The 19,136-nt window shown below is 41.4% G+C and overlaps 1 long non-coding RNA gene across 2 annotated transcripts in view; it reads right to left on the bottom strand.

The window, feature by feature from the left end:
- LOC119057017 (uncharacterized) overlaps window positions 1-11,296 on the bottom strand; it is an 86,341-nt gene extending 75,045 nt beyond the window's left edge. For both annotated transcript variants that reach the window (XR_008392469.1, XR_008392468.1), the window contains exons 1-2: window positions 11,107-11,296; window positions 8,784-8,829 (exon numbers count right to left, since the gene is read on the bottom strand). This is a non-coding gene — a long non-coding RNA (uncharacterized LOC119057017). The remainder of the gene's footprint in view (window positions 1-8,783; window positions 8,830-11,106) is intronic.
- Between the last annotated feature and the right edge of the window lie 7,840 nt (window positions 11,297-19,136).

Below are 19,136 nucleotides of genomic sequence, written 5' to 3'. Positions count from 1 at the left end.
TACTTAAATTATTTCTGGAAGATGTTTTCATCTTGTCTCTGTTCACTGTTTCTTCTTTGCCAATAATCAAAACCAACATCCTCAGTTCTCTATTCCCAACTATCACCATCTGTGGAAGCATTTCCGTAGGGTGTGGGAGCTCAGACAGAACCAGTCTCTAGGGATGACCCTGGTACTGGCAGAGGCAATGTGGCATGCACCTCTGGGAAGCCACCATGTCCGACTTATCAGCCTCACTCAGTCTCTCTTGCCCAGACCCTGGATTATTATTAGTGCTTCCAAAGCTCTTTGACACCAGTTTAAGTTTTGAGGTGGGTCTTCAACACCAATCAAGGAATAGCTGACATTATAGTTAACATGCATTGATTGCTTATTATATGTTACTCACTTTTATTTTAAAAATTATATTCATTAAGGGATTTAATCCATTGTTAACTCCTTTTTAAATATGGGGAAACTAAGGCACTAAGAAGTTAAATAATTTGCCCAGCTGGTAAATGGAGAAGTCATGGTTCAACCCAAGCAGTCTAACTCCTGAGATGGTATAAAATAAAAACTGGACAGAGAGAGAGGAACACAGTGTTCAGAACACACAGATGATTCAGGCAGCAGCAAGAGATGGAGTTGGGTATAAATCCAAAGGGACGGATACTATAAGGCAGGTATGGACAGGAAAGCAAAGACTTCATCTGCTAGAAAGTGACCTGATCACTTTGACCCGATTGTCCTGCCCACCCATCCTTCTTGTTTCTTGCTTCCCCCTTCTGGAAAGCCCTTTCTGTCCAATTGCCCTCTCCACACCATGTCTAGCCCAGTGAAAGCCCCTCTAGGCTCCACTATACTCACTTTCTGCAACCATCCTTCACACTTACAGGTATTCCACTTATCATTTAAATAGGTAACTATATACTGCTTTATATTGTTTCTTAGCAGTTTCATGTGTTTCCTGCTTATTCCCCCAAATCAGTGAGTGTTTTCAAACTCAAGGACCATGTCTTTGGTACAGTCCTTCATTAGTTCCCCTTCCCATCCTCTTTCATCCCCTCATAAAGCTGACCACATAAAAGGCATTCAAGTGAAGACTTGTTTACTTAAATCCCATTATTGTGGGAAACCTTCCAAGTGACCTTTGCATGCGTAAGTTCTCAATGTTTAACTTTCTATTTGTATGTGGTATGATGTGTGATCCATTGTTTTCAATTACATCTAGAACTTCTGTTTACTAAGTATGGTTTGAGTTATTTCATGCAAAAAAAAAAAAAAAGGCTGTCGTCCTCCGGAAAACATTTTTTATAACATTATTATTGGCAACTCATGCTGACATGGACCTACTTCTTCATCTTAGCTGAACTTTGAACACAGATTCATGTTCTCCAAGTTTCTTTTGGTGTCAACTTTTCTCTCATGCTAACTTCCTAAGATTGCCAGCCAAATCTCTCAATATGAAACAGAAATGGCCATGGATGCAAAAAAGTATTTAGCTAAAAGTTCAAAGTGTATTCATTTTATTGCTTTTAGTTAAAATGTTCTGCAAGCAGCAAGTCTAGAATTTCCAAGTGGTCACCATATGTGTAAGCCCAAGCAAATAAAACAATTTTAACTGTAATTAGATAGTAATGTAGACTACTTTCTGTCTTACTATTTGGGCTTGCAATCTGAGCATCAGCAGACAAATACCATTTCTCATTTCTCATGCTTCAGGCCAGTATCATTTCAGAATTCACAGCACACAATATCTAGAATTCTGCACGTGTGGATAATTGCCCCAACTTCCCATTGTCTTTGAAACACCTATGAGAGTTATTTTTCTTAATGATAATACATTCTAATACTCTAACCTTGTAAAGTTATTCAACTTCATTGTATTTAAACTCTGTCTTCTAATTAGATTTTGAACTGCAAGTAAATAAAACCATCTATATATTCTTAGTATCTCTTACAACACCTAATTTCAATAATAATAATATTAAGTTTAAAAATAATAACTCAATAAACTGCCTCATTAGTAAGCCAACAAAAGCTGGCAGACTTCCAGTCAAGATGGAAGCGTAGGTAGATACACTTTGCCTTCTCACACAACCAAAAGAAGGACAACAACAAATTTAAAAACAAAAAACCAACCAGAACTGCCAGAAAATTGAACTGTATGGAAATCCAACAACGGAAGAATTAAAGAAGAAACACTCATCCAGACCAGTAGGAAGGTCAGAGACAGGCAGCTGGGGAGGGCAGGATTCAAGGCAAGGTGGCAGCTGGAGGACCAGAGCGGGCAGTGGCTGGTGAAGTGGGTGGTCCCATGTTTTCATGCGGATAAACTGGGAGAAACAACCGGGAGCAAGACAGACCATGCAACCCAGGGTTCCAGCCCAGGGAAATAAAGACTCAAAACCTCTGACTGAAAAAACCTGTTGAGGTTGTAGCAGTGGGAGAAACTCCCAGCCTCACAGGAGAGTTCATTAGAGAGAGCCACTGGGTCCTAGAACATACACAAACCCACCCACCTGGGAACCAGCACCAGAAGGGCCAGTTTGCTTGTGGGTAGTGGAGGAAGTGACCAAAACCTGGCCTAGAGCTAAGCAAACAGCACTGTTCCCTCTCAGACCCCTCCCTCACATACACTCCACAATGCAGCAATGTGAATTGCCCCACCCTGGTAAATACCTAAGACTCCACCCCTTACTACATAAGAGATGCCCTGAGAGAAAAAAAAAAAAACAATGGCCCAAATGAAAGAACAGATCAAAGCTCCAGAAAAAATACAGTTAAGCAATGAAGAGATAGCCAACCTATTAGATGCACAGTATGGCTGCAAGAAAAGGAAAAAGTGACAACTATGAAAAGTGAAATAAAGGAAAATATATGGGGAACCAACAGTGAAAGGAAAGAAACTGAGACTCAAACCAGCGGTTTGGACCAGAAGGAAGAAAGAAACATTCAATCAGAACTGAATGAAGAAACAGGAATTCAAGAAAACGAGGAGAGGCTTAGGGACCACTGGGACAACCTCAAACATTCAAACATCTGAATCATAGGGTTGCCGGAAGGAGAAGAGGAACTGCAAGAAATTGAGAACTTATTTGAAAAAAATAATGAAGGAGAACTTCCCCAATCTGGGGAGGGAAATAGACTTCCAGGAAGTCCAGGAAACTAGAGAACTCCAAAGAAGTTGAATCATACACCAAGGCACATCATAATTACATTATACAAGATTAAAGATAAGGAGAGAATCTTAAAAGCAGCAAGAAAAAAGGAGACAGTTAACTACAAAAAAGTGCCTATAAGACTATCAGCTCCCATAAGACTGATTTCTCAAAAGAAACCTTGCAGGCAAGAAGGGGCTAGAAAGTATTCCGAATCATGAAAGACAAGTCGTGAACATCCAAGATTATTCTATCTAGGAAAGCTATCATTTAGAACAGAAGGGCAGATAAAGTGCTTCCCAGGTAAGGTCAAGTTAAAGTTCATCTTTACCCAGCCCTCATTATATGAAATGTTAAAGGGACTTATCTAGGAAAAATAAGACGATCAAAAATATGAACATTAAAATGACAACAAACTCACAACTATTAACAACTGAACCTAAAAAAACAAAAACAAACTAAGCAAACAACTAGAACAGGAACAGACTCACAAAAATGGGGATCACATGGAGGGTTATCAGCGGGGAGGTGAGGGAGAGAATGGTGGATACTGGGACTAAGAAGCATAAATGGTAGATACAAAACAGACAGGGGGAGGTTAAGAATAGTATAGAAAAAGTAGAAGCCAATGAACTTATATGCATGACCCATGGACATAATCTAAGGGGGAGGAATGTGTGGGGGGTTCAGGGCAAAGGGAAATAAAGGGGGAAATGGGACAACTGTAATAGCAAAATCAATAAAATATATTAAAAGAAAAGCTTAAGTGGCTTTTTCCATCAGAGATTGTAGGTGCTTTTTGTTTCTTTGTGTTGATATTTGATATTCAGAGAATGTTATCTTTATTTATAAATTTTACTTGTAAATATTTATCCTATATTTAGTCAAAGGGTCACCTAGAGTAAAAAAAGAATTAATAGAGAGCTAGAAGATACTTTCTACTGTGTATGTTTAATTTTTCAAATACATTTTTAAGATTATTGAACTCTTTAACTTTTGTCCCAAGCCTCGTCCCACCTCAGACAGCTTTTCTCCTTAATCCAATGTAAGGCCAGGTGGACATTTTATAAAAAGAATCCTCACTGATAACCTATAGGGTTTATAAATATGGCAGTACTTGTATCCCATGTCTGATAGCTGAGTCCCTAATGCTTACCAACACACAAAATGACCTCAACACTATTCACATCAAGATGCTAGGGTCTCTATTGCTTATATCTATACCGCCTAGGTATCTAATGTGTCCCAGGTTCCTCTATCAACCCAGGGTGCTGATAACCAGTGGACTTCCATTCCACACTGTTTTCACCAGCCAGTTTGCTTGCTCCGGCTTCTCACCTCTCTTTTTTCTTTTGATCTTTCTTTTCCTTCTTGTGTCTTCTCTCCTCTCTTTTTCTCTTTTATCTCTCCTCCTCTTGCCTTTTCTCCCCTCTCCTTCCCTTCCTAATCCCTCCTCTCTTTCTTCTTTATTTCTTTCATCAAATATTTAATAACATTCACTATATGTGGTAGCCCTTTGTTAGGCTTTAATGATGCTATGTTAAGAGTTTACAGTTCAATAGAAAAGTAAATATTAATGAAATGATCACAAATTGTGATGAGTTCTATGAAGATAAAGAACAGAAACACATGATAACAGGTTCCAGAAATCTGGTCTCATCAGGAATGTTGAGAACTCACTTAGTTTTAAACTCAGATCTGAGAGAGAGATTGAATTCACTAACTTATTCTCTCTCTGTCTTTTTTCTGTTTTATTTCTGAGAGAGCAATCTCCCCATCTGCCAGCTGCCTCCCCAGTCTCTCTGGCTTTTGTGTTCCAAAAGCATAAGCCCTTGGGGAAAGGAATTTATGTGTATAAACAAAATGTTTTATTAGATGGCAAGGGGAAGGTAGAGTCTCCTTTGGACTAGGAAAAGATGCATCTGACTGAGATGATGAGGCAGAGAGAGTATGAGAGGCAGACAGAGAGAGAAAGCGATCTTTTGAGTTCCTAGATCAGAAATAACCTGCACACGCCATTCTCAGTAGCTGATGGGTCGGGCAATGGACAAGCGCAGGAATAGTAGATTCCAGAAAACAAATGTCTGTGTCTAGGCCAGAAGTTACAACTCAGACACTTACAGGGTCTAAGTAGGTGACAAATGAGGGAAGCACAGATAGTTGTAGAAGATTATGAGGAGTGAAATGGCCCACCTAGAGGGGTTGCCATTACCCAAAGTCTGCTGATTGCTGCCCAGCAGGAGTGGGGGCCCAGTGTTGCCAGATCTCCTGATTTTTCAAATCTAAACTTTAAGTTACAGACTTTTAATTTTTAATTGACTCAATTATCCATGTCAAACTAAACATAACTTAGTCCATTCAGGATGCTAGAACAAAAATACCATAGATTTATAAACAGCCAAAATGTCCTTCTCACACTTCTGGGAAGTCCAAGATGAAGGCACAAGGAGATTAAATATCTGGTGAGGTCCCGCTTCCCAGTTCACAGCCATCTTCTCACTGTGTCCTCACATGATGGAAGGGGTGAGGGAGCTTTGGGAGCTTTTATAAGGGTACTTATCCCATTTTTGATGACTCTGCCTTCCTCACCTCGGCACTTTCCAAAGGTCCCATCTCCAAATACCATCACGCTGGGGATTAGGAATTCAACATATGCATTGGGGAGGTGGCAGAGACATTCAGTCCAACGTAGTACCTGTGGGTTAAACCCACCCTCCAGGCCAGACATGTAGGAACTGTCCAAGGAGGAAAAGGCAGCCTCACAAAACAGTTCCTGTGCTCCAAGCATGGAGCAAGTAAGAGGAGATGTGGTCCATAGTGTAGACCAGGCCCACATGCTCCTTCCTACCTCCAAGGTCCTTCTTCAGACCCAGAGCCAAAGACACTTGATTAGAGAAGAGAGGTGAGAGGACAAGATATCCCAGAGGACCTGGTACTATATACTTTTTAGCTACCAGCACAGGTGAATAGAGACAGTCAGAAATGAAACTGAGTAAAAAAGAATCATTAATACTATAGATTATTTTTGTAATCCTTATAGGAAAAACAGAGGCGCTCTACCGACTCCTTCCCATCCCCCTCCCGCCCCCAGGGGGCCAGGCTTCCTAAGAACCACAGCTGGGTGAGCTCCTCCCATTCAATGCCCCCGGGGCAGGCAGGGACCTTTGACTCACTGCTCCTGCTATCTCTTCCTTCCCGCCAACTCCACAGATGCTTCCTTCCCTTCCTGCCCAGTCCATGCCAGGACCTAGCCCCCAGGCCCCATCTTCCACCACTCTTACCAGGGCACATGTGAAAGTCATGTCCCTGTAAGTAAGGGTTTGGGAGTGAGAGGCTGGGGAAAGGCACTTATATTTCTGGGATTGTGAGAAAAATGAGTGCCTGGAATCCCTAACTGGAACCTGGAACAAACAGAGACAACATAAGGAGGAGGGGCCTTTCTCTACTGCTGTGTATAATTATAGTTTGGTCATATTAGATCGTGATGTGAAGATTGGTCTGGAAAATGAAACCAATTCCTGATTTTTCAAAAATAATAGGGAGAGGCATTTTAAGCTCCACCAACCTACAATCAAAACCATGGTTCTCTTCACCATTTTCCTCTCTTTCATTTCAACTTTTCTCCCTTAGTTAAACCATTGATTCTTTTTTTTTTAAAAAAAGATTTAACCTATTATCTTTAGAGGGAAAGGGAAGGAGAGAGGGAGAGAATATCAATGTATGGTTGCCTCTTGTGAGTCCTCTGCTGGGAACTGGCCTGCAACCCAGGCATGTGCCCTGACTGGGAATCAAACCGCCATCCATCCTCTGGTTCGCAGGCCCACGCTCAGTCCACTGAGCCACACCAGCCTGGGCTCCATTGATTCTTGTAGCTTCACAGATGAGTCAAATCCAACTTCTCTGAGCACATGCCACACCCTTTCCACTGCCTGGGGCATAACTCAGCTAGGGCTGTCCAGAAGGTTTCCCATACACCTATGAGGATTTTAATAAGAAGCCCCCCCCACCCCGAGATGCAGAAGGGTAAAGGGCAGGTGGGTGAAACATGAAAAATGCCCTCCTCTTGCTCCAAGGGAGTAGGGGCGTGTATCCCCAGGTCAGGGCAGGCTGAATTTCCACCTCAGGGCTGGGAAGTCTTCCTCTCATCTTCCCTTTTTCTGTCACTGCTTTTCTAGTTATCAGAACGTCTCAGCGATTCTATTCCTAGGAATTTATCCAAAGATACCCAAAGCACTAACTAATTCAAAAGAATATATGCACCCTTACGTTCATAGAGAGCTATTTACAATAGCCAATATTTGGAAGCAGCCCACGTGTCCATCAATAGATGAGCGAATAAAAAAGTTGTGGAACATTTACACAACAGAATACTGTGTGGCCATAAAAATAAAGAAATATTACATTTTTTGACAGCATGGATGAACCCAGAGAGCAGTATGCTGAGTGAAATAAGCCAGTAAGAGGAAGACAAATACCATATGATTTCACTTACATGTGGAATCTAATGAACAAAATAAACAAACAAAGAGAAACAGACTCACAGACACAGAGAACAGACTGACAGCTGTCAGCGGGGATAGGGGTTGGAGAGCTGGGTGAAATAGGTGAGGGGATTAAACAAACAGAAAACTCAGACACAAGCAACAGTATGGTGATTACCAGAGGGAATGCGAGTTGGGAAGAGGTAGGAGAGAGTAAAGGGAGGATAAATTGTGATGGAGGGAGACTTGACTTTGGGTGGTGAACATACAATACAATATACAAATGGTATGTGCCCTGGCTGGTGTAGCTCATTGGATTGAGCTGGGCCTGCAAACCAGAGGATGGATGGCGGTTTGATTCCCAGTCAGGGCACATGCCTGGGTTGCAGGCCAGTTCCCAGCAGGGGACACATGAGAGGCAACCATACATTGATATTCTCTCCCTCTCTCCTTCCATTCACCTCTAAAGATAAATAAATAAATAATCTTAAAAAATACAGATGGTATGTTATAGAATCGTACACTTAAAACCTACATAATTTTATTAGTTAACGTCACCTCAGTAAATTTAATAAAAATTACAAAAAGAAAACACTGTTAACTCCTAAGCAGCGTAGATGTCAGTTCTTCCAGAAAGTCTCTCCTGATCCCCTGAGTGAGAACTCGGTGCCCTGTGCACCCTGCGTGGTCCTTCTGATCGCACGTGCGGTGCGATGTGCGCAGCCCCAGTGCGATCCCCAGTTACTGGCCTTCATCTCACTCCAGACTTACCCATCTTTATATGCCTTTTATGCCGTGATTTTATTTCATTTTATATTTATGGTTTGGACACTTGGGCAAGAAATACTGTATTTTCTTACTTTCCTTCAACCCATTTATTTGATTCCGAGAGCCCCTCACCCTGTGCTGGGGTGTTATTTCAATCTCAGTCATTCTTGGTCCTCCTGCAGCACCAGGACCCCAGGGAGGTTCCTTTGGACCTCAGTCACCAGGACACCCCTGGTTATCAGCTATGCTGATTCTGTGCTATGCCTGCAGGCACTGGAATCCAGGCGAGACCAAGAGCCATGTAACTCTTTCTGCGAGGTCTCTTGGCTTCCAGGGAACACGAGTTCCCACACTAGTCCTAAGTCCACCCTCCACCCAACCCCAGAGTTCTCACCTCTCTCTCCAGGACACCCAGCACAAGTTCCTCAATGCACTTAGGCCTTTAAAAATGGAGATATAGAGAAGCGTCTAGTCAGTAACTTCTGCTTTCTGCCCCCTCTGAGGCAAGGTTAGAACCTGGCTTCCTATTTAAGTGAGGGAGGATAAAGAACAAAATACAGGAAGAAAACATACATTTGTATCTCAGAAAATTTCCCAGCCATTTGTAGCTCACCCTTGTCCCCTCTTCTTGGCACCCCTACAGTGAATAATGCCCCCCGCCCACCACCACCAAAGGTGCCACATCCCAATCCCTGGACTGTGTGTATGCTACTGTATACCCTAAAAAGGACTTTGCAGATGGGACTAAATTAAGAATCTCGATATAAGGAGATCATCCCAGATTTTCTGGGGGGGGCCCAATGTAATCACAAGAGTCCTATTAAGAGCAAAGCAGGTGTGTCAGAGTCAGGGAGAGGAGACACAAGGAAGGAAGAAGTCAGGGATGAGAGACACTACACTGCTGGCTTTAGATGGGGAAGAGACCCCAAGCCAAAGACTAGGAGCAGCCTCTAGCACCTGGAACAGGCAATAAAATGGGTTCTCCTCTAAAGCCTCCAAAAAGAACACAGGCTGCCAACACCTTGACTTTAGCCTAGTGAGAAATGGTTTGAACTTTTGATCTTCAGAACTCTTAAGATAATACAGACTTTACAGGCTAAGCCACTCAGTTGTGGTGATTTGTTGTTATTGTTGTTTTTTAAGATTTTATCTATTTATTTTTAGAGATGGGAAAAGTAAAGAAAATGAGAGGGAGACAAACATCAATCCATTTCCTCTCTCATACCCCCAAATGGCCAGAAACCCAGGCATGTGCCCTGACGGGGAATTGAACTAGCAACCTTTCAGTTCACAGGCTGGCACTCACTCCACTAAGCCACACTACTGAGGGAATTTGTTACAGTAGCAATAGGTAAGCAATAGGTCACTGAGGGTGGTGACTATCTACCCCATGTAGAACCTTATCAAATGTCTTCTTGCACAGAGTACTCAAAAAATGTTTCTAAAATTCTGTGCCTGTCATATGTAGAAGCTTAAGAAATTGAAAGACGGCATAATGGACTTAAAATATGGTTTAATCTGCAGGATTGGGCAGGATCAGGATCACTTTTTAATTTTAAACATGTATGTCCAGGTTTTTGCCCTTGCTCTTATTTAACCAATAAAGCACTTAAAGCAGAGTGGAGAAGGAAATTTTCATTGGAGTGAAACCCAGCCTTTGTTATTTAAGATTTGTTTTTACTCACTAGACTTCAAAGAAAATAATTCCATTTTATGGCTTTATACTTAAAGCATTTTTCCTTTTGTTTAAAAGATGAATTTATAGTAGTCCAACTAGTTTTCTTTTTGAAATAAAATAGATTTCAAGTAAAATAGATTTTATAGAACAAGTCTACTTTCAATCTATACATTTTGTCATAGAAGTCTTTCCCCCATTATCGAACATGAGTTACTTATTTAAAGCCCCATTTTCCTATGAGCATTCTTTAGACAGAGGGAGGATAATCTTGATCCACTTGGGGAAAGAAAGCCGCAATAATTTATTTTTATGGCATATCAGCATAATGTAGTAAAAAAGTCACAAGAGCAGGAATAAGTAGACAGGGTCTCTCTGCTCCCACTTTGGGAGTTGAGTTCTGGGTGGGAATTCCATCAGCTTGTTCATACCCTGTTTTCTCTTCCCCATATGTAAAAGGGGCGCCGAAACAGATGATCTCTCACACTATGCGGGGAATCTAGTCAAAGTGTGCAGATCTAGGGGAGAGCCTGATGTCCTGCATCTAACCGGCCCCAGAGGGCTGATGACGCACACCCTCAAACCATGCTCTAATACACTTTCAGTAATAAGGTGCCAAGCGCTCTGGCTGGTGTGGCTCAGTGGATTGAGAGCCGCCTGCAAACTGAAAAGTCACCAGTTTGATTCCCAGTTGTGGGCCAAGTCCTCAGCTGGGGGGGTGTGAGAAGCAACCATGCAATGTATCTCTCACATGTCAGTGTTTCTCTCCTCTTTCTCTCTCCCTTCCTCTCTCTCTAAAAAGTAAATAAATATAGATTTAAAGAAATTTTTTAAAAGGCTCCAAGGAATGGCCCATATCTGGAAATGTTTTGTGTTTCGTTAACTCATTTATATATTCAGAGTTACTGCTATTGTTCACGTCTTTAAAAATACATTTTGGACGGTTAGAAAGGACCCATATAGTTCAAGATTTAAGTAAATTAGAGATTGGGATCACTACGAAGGATTGCAGATCACTCCAAACAAATATATAAATACATACCTTTTCTTCTAGCTGATGAGTTCTAACCCTGGCTGCACATTTGTATCACCTGGCATGATTTCAAAATCCGCGGATTCCTGTCCACTCCCCCACACTGACCGGAATACAATCTGAGGTCTGGGAGGGGCCCAGTCACCTGGCATTTCTAAAAGCTTCGTTTGTTATTCTAACATGCAGCCAGGGTGGCGAAGCCCTATGACGGCACTCCAGGTACGGACAAGTTGTTTTTCACAGTACCCACAGCTGTTATCCATTAACTCAGTGCATTCTTGTGGAAAGTTTAGTTAAATTATACAGCTCATATAAACACTTCTCCTATGAACTTGTAATTCAGTAAGGGTTCTTAGCAAGGAAGATGATACAGAGAAACACCTAGCTTTGTTTTGTCCTTTGCAGAAAAAATAGAGAAAATTATCAGATTATAATGCACACTGGGGCTCTAGGGAAGACACTGGCTTTAAGGGAGGATTTGTCCATTTTCTCCTTTGTAAGGCTCAGTTTCAAGTCAGCAACATCTTATAAAGTCAGTGGAAGCCAGCAGATGCAGTAATAGTTCCTGGACGTTCAAATGTCAAGAGAACAATCCCTCCCCCGGAACAAGTCTTTCCAGAATGTGGTTAAGAAGCCAGGCTGTGGTTGGAACCCTGGCTGCACCATTTTCTAACTATAGAATCTTGGGCAATTTTCTTGACACCTGAGTTTCCTTATTGGTAAAATTTAATGGTGATTGGGTCATGAAGATTAGAGTAAGTTAATGTATGTAAAGTGTTTTTTGTACAATGACTGGTATATAGAAGTGAAATATTACTATTTCCCCCCTTTAAAACATCACATTTTAGCATCATCTCGTTGAAACTACAGCGTACGTGTATTGGAATGTCCAATGTTTTGGTGTTTCTGGGCCACACTGGAAAAAGAAGAGTTGTCTTGGGCCACACACTAACTACATAAATACTAATGAAAATAAAACATTTCACCATGTTTTAAGTAAATGTATGATTTTGTGTTGGGCCACATTCATAGCCATCCCAGGCCGCATGTGGCCCGCGGGAGGCAGGCTGGACGCCGAGAACGATGAAATAAGTCACAAGGCTGCTGGCAGGGCTGAGGCGGTCAGAAAGCCAGAGAGGTACATTGACCCTGGTTTGTGGCAGGCCTGAATGGCTAGGCCAACAAGTCTAGCTTCATCTTGTTGGCATTAGAGAAGCATTTGAATTTTTTGAGCCAGAGAATGAGATGAACATTTTTCTCTCTCAAAATCAACCACAGCAGAGTTCAAGTAGGGTGTGCAAGTGCCTTGCCTCTTCTCAGGCTGCCAGAATCTCTCTGCCCTACTTCTCCAAGTGATACCGTCACAGGATTTGCATTGCAATCTGTGGTTTCCTGAAGCAAAGAAGGATTCTCCAGCCATGGAGGTTTCCATCTCTGCCCCAAGAGGATGACAGTTGAACCAAACTTGGAAACCCCAATGTACATTCTGACAGCTCTCAGCCAACTACAGTCCTGGAGTCATTTAAATTTTTCCTTAAATCTTAAAACAGGTATTTGGATTAGCTCAGGCATTTTGGAGATTTACATTCCAGGCCTCTAGCAAGTCCAAATTAAAATAAAAGAGCAAGGCAACTGGGAATAATGTCAGGGATCTTTCAGGAGTAGCTGAGGCTCCCAGATACTGCAGGGGTTTTATGTAACAGAGAAACTGGTAGCTTGCTCTCAAGTAGCTTGTGGGTTTAGAATCAAGGAGTTTACAGCTGAGACTTTGGGGGTTGGCCAGATGTGATACGGAATGTGAAAAGTTTTACAGGATGAGAATTTTGCCTAAATACTCTCCCATATGTTAAAGCCAGAGTATGTAATATTAGGTAACCTAGCTCTGGGCTTCTACTTAAGAAAAAGACAAAACACTCACATAAAATAAATATATTCCTTCCAAATGAGGAGCAGGGGGTATTTGGGAAGTGGAGTTGAAGTGATATAACTTTTGAACCTGGTTCTTCTCCAATTTGGGGAGAGTCATGTAACACTTAAATCTCTCTTCTCCCAAATGAAATGGTAATAGCAAATGTGCAATCATCCAGATGTGCTAAAGTTCAACAAATGCTAATTAGTGCTTCCATGTGCTAGCTTCTGTGTTTTATTCTTTAAATCCTTGCCACAAGCCTGCCGACTAAGTAATATCATTAACCCCACTTAACAGATAAGGATGTTGAAGCCTGGAGAGGTTAAGTAACTTGCTCAAAGCCACAAGCTCGAAAGGGGCAGATTCAGGATCCAAACATAGGATCTAGTCTTCGTGAGTGCAAGAAAATGCACTCACTGCCCTGAACAAGCTCAGAGCCTGGTGGGGAGAAATAGAGCTCATACAGGCATGCTCACAAGGCAGGCGCATCTGTGGGACAGCCACAGGACAGCCATATGTTAAGGGAGAGAGAAGACATTGTTGCCAGGGTCAAAAAGGCTTCTGAGAAGACTGGTGTTGGAAATGGGGCTGAAAAAGTGTGTGCACAGAATTCTACCTGGCAGAGAGCATGAAGATGTTCTGGATAGAGGAAACAAGTGTGAACACTGGAAGCGGGTGAGGGGAGCAGAGTCAAAAGGAGAGGTGATCATGGAAACAAGGTTGGAGTAATGTCACGTCTCAACCCACCATTGCCAGCTTTGGGGTTGTAAGGCGACAGTGAGTCAAGACGTACGGGCAGTCCCTAGAAGCTGGAAAGGACAATGAAACAGTGTCCCCAGAAGGAACATAGGCCTGCTAACACACTGACATTAGCCTGGTGAAAGAATTTATTTTGGACTCCTGACCCCCAAATATGTAAGTGGTATGTTTTTGTTGCTTTAAGACACTAAGTTTGTGGTGCTTTGTTGCAAAAGTAATAGAAAGCTAATACACTATTATAATTTATTCAATAAAAATTATAAATTTATTTTATAGGCTTTTATTTTTAGAGAGGAAGAAACAGAGGCACAGAAAGATTAAGTTGCTTGTCCAGATCTTGATTACTTAACGTTATTCTTTCTTGGGGGCTTCCTGGTTTTTCTTCTACCTGTCTCCCCACCTTTTCCCCGGGCTCCTCGCAAGTTCCTTTACTCCTACCCAATGTCTAAATCAGGAATTTATCCTAGATATTCTTTCTTTCTCTTTGAATTCTTTTTCTGGGGTGATCTCATCCATTCCCAGAGTTTTAAGTACTGCTTGGAAGCTCATTACTCCCCAGGCCATAGTTCTAATTGGCACCCCTCCTCTGAGCTCAAACTAGTAAGCCTGTCACCTGCCAGCTTGATATCTTCGTTTGGATAGCTTACAAACGTTTCAAACTTAACATGTTCAAAACAGAATCCATTCCTATAAAACCTCTTCCCCATTCCCACATTCAATTACATTTGTCTCAAGTCAAAAAGTTGATTCCAACTTCATTCCTCTCTAACTCACCCTCCACCTTCATCCCACCACCGATCCATCCATTTTTGTCTGCCTTCATTACTACCAGCCTGGTCCAAGTCACCACCATTTCCCACCTCAAGACCCAGAGAGGCTTCCCAACATCTTTCTGTGTCTTCCTTGTTCCTCTGTGGACCCATTTGCCTCTCCCAATGAGTGTCCTTCTGAGCCAGTAGATTAGATCTTCTCAGGTCCCTGTGAGCACCTTTCAATGGCTTTCCATTGTAGTTAGAGTAAGATGAAAACTTCTTTTCAGTGACTCATAAGTCCCCTCACAATCCAGCTCCTGCCCACCTCAACAACCTCACCTGTGACCGTGGCTCCTCATTTTATCACCTTTTTTTGAACTACACCAGGCTTCTCTCAGTGCCTCGATGTCTTTATGTATACCACTTCCTTTTTGTGGGGTGTGTATACACACATACACACAGCTTTGTTTTGGGGAGAGGGATCAAAGCATTATATTGAGGGTCTACAGGGGAGGGTCCAAGGGCTGGGAGGTTGATATCTGATATCCTTGTCCTGGCCAGGATGTCCACAGCTTCACAGCCACTGACGGCCACATGCACACCTTTTCCCTGTCGGAATTTTCAGGTTCAATATTTCCTCCTTAGAAAGGCCCAAACCACACAATGCTATCTAAAGCATTTTTACCCTGCCAGCAACCCCTCCCAACCTCATTCTTTATTCCAGCCCCCATTTGTTTTTTGTTTGTTTTTAGCACTTATTACAACTTACACTTATGTGTCACTTTGGTTACTTTATTTTTTTTCCTAGAATGCTAGTTCCAAAAGGGAAGAGTCTGTGTCTATCTTGATTACCAGTGTAATCTCAGAGCACTATGCTCAACACATAGTAGGTGCTCAATAAATATTTGTTAACTTTTGAATAAATATCATATGTACAAATTCAGTAATGCTTAAAATGATACTGATACTCTACATCACCTAAGAATGCTATATAACTACTTGAATAGTAAATTTAAGTCAATAAATGATAAATAGCCACCAGAGATTATGTTTTATAATATTCTGTTATTCCATTGACTGTACTTATCTATATGTTAAATCCACTGTGCATTCAAAGTAAAATTTCATGTTATGACAAATGTGATTTTTTTTTTTTACCTAAAGATGCTTTGTACTTCTTTTGACCCCTACTTTATACTTGTGGTAAACCACATGGTACAAACTCAAAGAAAGGAAATATATATTTAGAAAGTTGGAGGTGCTAAAGAGAAATGTATGGGCCAGACATGGTTTATAGGAAATCCCCCAGGAGCAATAAAAATAGGACATAAATAATTCAAATTATATATAGCAAATGACTAGTGCTTCTCAACTAGGTGTTTGGAGAGGAGGAACAAAGTGATAAAATCTAGTAGCAAGCAAATGCAATAATAATGTTGATATATTTTATGTCAAATAAGGCTATGGTTGAATTAGTATAGTCAGGAAGGAGCCTACTCCTTTGAAAAGTATCTGTAGAATAAAAAACACCTTTGTACTCCCTCCATCCTTTATGCAGGCAATGTACACCCAGTCCCCCAAAGAGGAAAAGTGGTGATGCAAGACCATTAAGTTTGAGGGATAATGTTCAATTCCATCAGTACATTTTTATTTTTACTTTTACTTTGAGATGATGGCATGCTAGGTGTTTTTGAAAACAGCAAGATGAATGAATCACAATATCTGATTTTAGAAACGTTACAATCTGGTTGAAAAAAAAAACAAAGCAAAATATGCGAATAGTCCAGCAACACATCAGGACCAAAGATTCCACAAGGCAGCATGAAATTACTGGTCACATATATGCCCTCACGAGGCAGACATGGCATCAAGTTTGGGCTCTGAATCTGCATCAGCTGGACAATTTTTGTCAAGCTATACAACTACAGGACCTCAGTCCCTCCTCTGCTAGAAGAGAATGATAGAAGTATACCTACGCCTCATAGGGTCACAGGAAGATACAAGGAGATCATCTAAGTAGAGTGCTTGGCATTGAGCATGGTACAAAGCAAGCCTTCAATAACATTAGACATTGTAAGTTATATGAATAACTGTTTATACAAATGGATACAGAGAAAAGTCTGTGTTGGGAACTATTATTGGCAAACTGTTATTTGTTGTAAGGAATTTGTTGTAAGGAAACTTACTGACATCATTAGGACAAAGCCCACTCTATTACGCCAGAAGTTTGTGATGTTGAGGTGGCACTTCTTGGAGTTAGGAGACTCCTTCCTTCTTTTGAGATGCCCTTCTCTTCATTAAAACCCTTGTGCTGCCACAAGGTAAGAAGTAAAGGGATCTTACTTATGGTCACATGGCCTAATATAAAAATGCAATTATTCAATGAAAACTTTTATTGAAGAATACAAACTACCACATATAGTTACCACCCTTAAAAGGCACATATATGTGTATATATTTATATATGCAAGGTTATGTACATATGTGTATATGTGGGTTGGGCAGGTGACTTTAAGAAAGTTTCTGCTTTCACACCTGAAAAGCGGGTCTGCAGGTTTTTTTCCCTCTAACACTTGTTGGCTTTCCTTTTCCACCTTTCCAAAGCCTTCCTGTCGTCCCTGGCTATATATCGAGGACCTGGGTGAGACACTTCCCGTTTTTCCTGGGGATTTAAAAATCAGTGGTCCCTGGGCGTCAGCATGGACTAAGAACTCACCATAGTTCTGAACACTGGAAGCTTGATTTGTCTCGAAAAATTTGTAAGCACATTTTAAAACAATTTGGAAATTAATGGGATATCTTAAATATACTGTCTTAATTTTTACAAAACATTTGACAGAGGCTCTCATGGTGTTTTTACGGATAGAATGATGAAAGCTAACATTATTGTACTGCTTATGCAGAGGCACAGCCAAATGAATAATACATTGAAAGAATATTGACTTACTGACTCTGAAAAATGTTTTCTTAGTGGCACACCACCTACCCACTGCTTGTCCTTGGCTCTGCCTAGTGCGATATTTTCCATAAGTAATATGAAATAAAATTACATATAATTGATTAACACACACACACACACACACACATACAACTATAGGTTCAAAATGATCCTGACAGGCTAGAATACTGTATACATGTTTTTAAATAATAATCACTTTAAATAAATATTAACTGTTAAGCTCTACATTTATTCTCAGGATAGAAAATTTGGAGCTACAAATCAATAGATATGAGTACACAGTTAATTACAAGTACAAAATTAGTTGGGAAAAAGTGTGGTTGCTTTTCAACTAACTTAGTTTTAAGTATTATCAGGAGCATAATTCTGAGAACTCAGGAAGTAATATATCCCCCAGCATTCAACACTGATGAGATATCATCTTATGTAATATCACAGAGGGAGATGTAGGGGGAAAAAACTAGACTATGTCCCAGAAGAAGTGACCAAATAAATGGAAAACACTGAAGGATCTGGAAAACACTGAGGTCAAAGGGGTCCTGGGGATGTGTAACTTGAGGAGGACAAAGACTGGGAGAAACGTGGTCTTCAGTCCTCCCAAGGCCTCACGGAGCAGAGGCTGCAGGCTTGTTCCCTCTACTTCGCAGAACGGAGAGAGCCAGGACTGGGGGGAAGAGGGACGGATGAAGTGGGCTCCATCTGGCTCAGGATGAGAGAACAAGCAACCGCCAAGGGAACTCTCGAAGGGCAAACCCTCTGTCACAGGCTGGTCTTCAACAAAGACTGCATGCTTCTCAGCAGAGATCTTGAAGAAGGGCAGTTCTGTTTATCTGGTAAAACTGAATGGTAAACTCAGTGGTTCCTTCCAACCCTAAGTTTATGCAATTTGTTTACAAAATAGATATGAAGTTAAATCATATAGACACCAACCCCTTACAACATCCGTATTTTCAAACACGAGGTAAGCAGGAGGAGGTGCCCATGGGAGTCTTGCTGTCTCAGTATTTACCTTTTGTAGTAATTATTTTGCTTTAGTCACTACTGCAACAAAACTGGAATTTCTGTCTGGTTTTACTCCATTCGTGTAGCAGTGAAGAGCATGAGCCCTGGAATCGGAGGGCCTGTGCATAGACTTTGGTTCTCCCAGTGTAGGTTTGGGGCACGTTACTTACTCTTCAAGCCTCGGTTTTCAATCTGGGAGTTAGGAATAATAATAGGCCTGCTCATAGGGTGGTTGCAAGGATCAAATGAGATACTGCATGTCAATCACTTAGTGGGGTGCCTGCAACACAGCAAACCCTCAGTGAATGTTATCTGGTTATATTGTTGATAGTAATAAATGGTACCCACCTTTGCAAGGCAGCTCCTGGGTTTTTACCTTCAAATTTACTCTACCCTGCTTTAGGGGCTGAGTAGCTGACTTTATTTTGCTTCAGGAATAGTAGAATTTGAAATGGGGAATGGGGCTTCTTAAATGGATGATAATGGGCAGGATGGTGCAGTGGTAAGAGCAGGGGGGTCTGGTGCCAGTGATCCATTCAGACCGGCTCTGTGACAGGACTATCATTTTTGCTCTGCGTCAGTACAATGAGAGGATTAGACTGAATGGTCTTTCTGTTCTCTCCTGGCTAATGTTTTAACCTAAATGGGGCCATGGTTA

This window comes from Artibeus jamaicensis, unplaced genomic scaffold (assembly GCF_021234435.1).
Source record: "Artibeus jamaicensis isolate MK-2021 breed Jamaican fruit bat unplaced genomic scaffold, CSHL_Jam_final contig_548, whole genome shotgun sequence".
In the NCBI taxonomy this organism is placed as follows: domain Eukaryota; kingdom Metazoa; phylum Chordata; class Mammalia; order Chiroptera; family Phyllostomidae; genus Artibeus; species Artibeus jamaicensis.
Note: the sequence above shows the minus strand (reverse complement) of the source record. Positions and strands in the feature narration are given on the sequence as shown.